The sequence below is a fragment of the Sinocyclocheilus grahami genome, unplaced genomic scaffold, assembly GCF_001515645.1.
Source record: "Sinocyclocheilus grahami isolate Dianchi unplaced genomic scaffold, SAMN03320097.WGS_v1.1 scaffold13399.1, whole genome shotgun sequence".
NCBI lineage: Eukaryota > Metazoa > Chordata > Actinopteri > Cypriniformes > Cyprinidae > Sinocyclocheilus > Sinocyclocheilus grahami.
This window is the reverse complement of record NW_015514886.1, coordinates 1-4,438: the sequence shown is the minus strand read 5'-3', so window position 1 is coordinate 4,438 and position 4,438 is coordinate 1. Positions and strand designations below refer to the sequence as shown.

At 41.2% G+C, this 4,438-nt stretch overlaps 1 pseudogene; it reads right to left on the bottom strand.

Annotated features, from left to right (window-relative positions):
- Positions 1-93: 93 nt before the first annotated feature.
- Positions 94-4,320, bottom strand: LOC107578997 (uncharacterized; annotated as a pseudogene).
- Between the last annotated feature and the right edge of the window lie 118 nt (positions 4,321-4,438).

Genomic DNA, 4,438 nt, shown 5'->3' with positions numbered 1-4,438 from the left:
AAAAAAAAAAGCCAGATTCCTGATTCGCTTCTTTTCAGGATTCAAATAACTTGGCGTAATTGTAATTTGTGCTTCTATTGCTTTCTCTTCCTAAGAGTTTGTCACTGACCTTCCAGAGGTAATTAAACCTGTTGAACTCTACAATTCCATTGACTCACCTACACAGTGCAGGCGTTGGGTTCGGTTGCTATCTTTCACTCCCACAACCAGAGGGAGAAAGTGAATTTCACAGAGGCCGCTGCTGTGCTCCGCTCGGCCGGTTCTGCCCGTTGTGCTCCTGCGGGCCCTCGCCCGGCTCGCCATACGGTCGCTGCGACTCCTCCTCCGCTTCAGCTGGTTCTGGCAACGTGTCTTCACAGCCATCGTCAAGCACTCCTCCCCTGTATACATGTTGCATGAAACAGTTAATGTATAAATACAATCTGCTAATAGTCGCATGCACTCTTAAAAATTAAGGTTTTGGTGCTGTTAAAGAACCATTCTGGGTTTCACAAGAACCTTTCAGTGAACAGTTCAGAACCACTTTTTATTAGGGTGAAGAACATTTTAATAATCTGAAGTAGCTCTTTACACTATAAAGAACTTTCTGTGCAGTGAAAATGTTCCATGCATGTTAAAGGTTCTTCATGAAACCACAAATGCAAATAAAGAATCCAAGCAACAATCCATTATAAAGAGCGATGTTTTTGGTTTATTGCTTGGTGATCATTCAAGAACATACCAGTGTCAATATTTGCCCAATGTTTATGACCTGGATAAATGAGAATTATTGCTCTGCCGTTGTCATGTGATCATCCACCTGGCTTTAATAAGTAAGAGATTCCTGCAATGCTAATTTCTACCCTGAGAATGTGACAAAGAGAAACTATCCTTTCAGGAAAAGCAGTAATAATGACTTTTAAACGGGCATAGCATCAGACAGGGCAGAACAGCGTGCATTCCTTTAGTAATCTGCCATAACTGCAAACTCTCCACTCAGGCACATGCTACACTTTAAACAAGACTGCAGCAGGGCTACTGACGCCAAGCGATTTTTATCAGTTTCACACTGAGGAAGCCTGAATTAGACAGCAGCGCAGGAGGTGTAATCCCAAGCCATTATAAATCCATTTCACTTAACAACTAAAATTGGCTCTTACAATGAAAGGTTTCCTTGGGGTAAGACAGCATCAGTAGCCCTACCGAGTCTCTCTCTGTGGTCAGTTGTATCCGGAGGCCCATTCAGAGAGACTTGGGATGATTTGAAATGTGGCCAGAACTAAACCCAGCTTTCATTCCGGTCTCTGATTCTCACCACATCTTCAGATGAGATGGTCAGGTTTGGACACAGCGAGACTCGAAAACGGTTCCAGATTTGAACTGAGTCACACAAGCCCTTCTGCCTTGAGCTCATGTGTAAACCAGAGCATTTTTGTTTACCATTTCTAATGTGTCCGCTCATTATTGCCCTTCCTGAGCTTCATTTCGTCTCCAGTTACTAAGAATATTTCTTGAAACAATTTGATTTGAGGAAGGCTTGAGGCCCGACATGTGCGCTTAGCCTTTAAGAATTGTCTTGCAATGAGAGTTTATTTAAATATATTTACATAATTACCACGTCCCCAAGGCAGATTCATCAAAGAATCCTGAAAATACAAAGAATCACGGATTTCCCAAAAATATTAAGCAGCACGAGTTTTCAACATTGATGATAATAACAAATGTTTCTTCAGCAACAAATCAACAAATTAGAGTGATTTCTGAAGGATCATGTGACACTGAAGACTGAAGGGTAATGATGCTGAAAATTCAGCTTTGCATCACAGGAATAAGCTACATTTTGATATATATACAAATAGAAAAGTTATTTCAAATTTTTGAAATTTTTCACAGTATTACTATTGTTCGTCAGCCCTGGTGAGTGTGAGACCTTCTCCAAAAACACTTAGTCTTACCGACCCCCAACTTTTAGATTAATAATGTAAATTTAAAAATAACATTTGTAAATAAATGTACTCTTTTTCAGCACTCATTTGCCATTTTTATTTTCCCCAGAAGTAGCCTAATCCCACACACAGGATTTTGGGAAATCCTAGCCAATGAAGGAGAAGGACACATCAAAGTTGCCTTCAAATATTCACCAGATGAAGGCATCTCAGTAGATGGGAATTTCACACAAATAATTGGATGCGGACATCTCTTGACCAGCATAAATTTTCAGCCTCAGCTGCAGCCCATATGTAATCATAGTCAAATAGTCTAGTCAAGATATTAAATGACTTTCTTCTGGATGTTATTAGTACATCAGCTGTCATTGCGACACTTTAAGGCTTACTTCAATAACAGTCACTTGGAAAACAGGTTGTGTCCTATTAAAAGAATATGTAGTAGAATCAACTTTATCATCACAACTTTTCTAGTCTCTTTCAGCAGTGATGATGCAAATGTTCAAGTTTAGTTCAAAGGTGATGGGTTGACTTGTGGACTATGGGGGCACAGCTGAACCCAGCGTTAAGGACTGAACTCTCAGTCAGGGAATGAATTATTGACCCGTTCTTATTGTGAATGCATGACTCTCGGCTCAGTCGTGCGTCTGCCCTCCACTTTCCCTGCAGGGGGTCCGTGGCCCGACTGCTCCTAAGAGCAGATCCTTGTGCAGACCTCTCAGACTCTTTCGCACACCTCAGACGCAGCTTCGTGTCACAGGGCAGATGACCTTTGCTTATGTTCTTAAGTGTTAAAAAAAGATATCTACACTGGCTTTTTACAAAGCAAAATTACATTTTTATTTCATGTTCACCGATTGACATTTTACACTTCAGACATCTTAGAGCTGTCTATGTGACTTATGTATCTGCATGTTTTTATGACACAATATTGCAGGACTTTTCTCCTATTCCCTGTAAAAGTTTTCAAATATGTTTAAATAAATAATATGAATTATAGTGTTCATGTTACAGTGTAATTTATGTTACTTATATATAATTATTTTGTGCTGTTTATAGCTGCTGTAAATACACATTATTATGATAATTAGTATAGTAAGTCATTATAATTAGTAAGGTGTCCTGATAATATGAGTAACACCCTTTTAACCATGGTAATTTACACTTCACATTTTACACTTTACATTTAATCATATTGGTAACAAATAAAAAGGCTAGGCTATTTTTGGTTTGAAGGGTCTAAACAGCTATAAATGAATGTGCTGACTGGCTTCTTGTCAACATTTTTACATGGCTGGTATAAAAAGTCACATGAGGAGAGCAGTTTGATTCCAGATATGATGTTCGTGACAGAACTCGATGAAACATTTGGGTCTGTTATTAATGTACTATAGCTAATAAATCACGACGTAAACATGTCACGTTTTTCCCAATTCTAGTTTTAAAAGTATTATTACATTAAAGTTAAAAGGAATACACAATTATTCCTTAATCTCTTTTCACTGACAACTGCTATATACATTTTTGAAAAGTTTTCAACTTTCTGTTGGGTCTTGCTGGGCAAATGAACATTTTTTTCAACTCTTGAAACTTTTTTCTTTGGACTATGCGAGAGTAAAATAGGCTGCATATAGGAAAATTGTATTAAACGGGTTAATTTATTGGGTTCAGTAACGTGTTGCGATTGCCACAAGTTTTGAACATCATTTTTAATTTCCTCGAGTAAAATTTCTGTTCTCTTGTTTAGACTGATGATTTTAAATCTCAGGCTGGACAGATTCAGTCCACTCACCCAGATAAATGCCGTCCTTATGAGCACATTTCTTCTTGGTTGTGTTGAAGTCCACATAGAACAGGACCACCGGGTGTCCGAAGCTCTCGCCGGGACTGGGGTCCAGCAGCAGCGCGGCGTCATGCGCACTCGCGCCGGGGTACAGCTCTTCGTTTGCCTTGCGCTCATCTTCCGCGCTCAAGCCGCTCTGTTTGGACTGCAGCGCACCGCTCGAGTATGAGTCCGGCAGGATCGCCAGCACTTTCCCCGAGCCGGACTCGGTCACGTACACGACCACCCCGCTCAGGTGCAGGTGGGACAGCTTCTTGCACTCGCTCTCCGGTAGAGAGACCCTCCGGCACAGGTTGAGCTTCAGGTACTGAAGTCCAGTTCGGACCCAGCGGTCCACACGAGACCCGCAGCACTCGCCAATGAGTAAAGCACAGATGAGAAGAGAAACGCACTGGAGCTTCATGCTTTGGCTGTGTAAAGGTCTGTTCGGATGCCCTGACTTGCTTGTGTAGCTATTTTCGCGCAAGTTACTTTTAAAACAGCTTTGTTCGGCTGGAGGTGTGTGTTGGACAGTCAGGGGTCTTGTGAAGTTTGGAGAGATGCGGTCTTCATTAAAGGTGCTCAGAGCAGCATCCAGATGGAAAGTAGTGTGCTGTAACTCCATCCCACAGGCTCTGACATATGCTGTTGAACAGAGGGAGGAGGGAGAGAGAGGGAGAGAGAGGGAGAG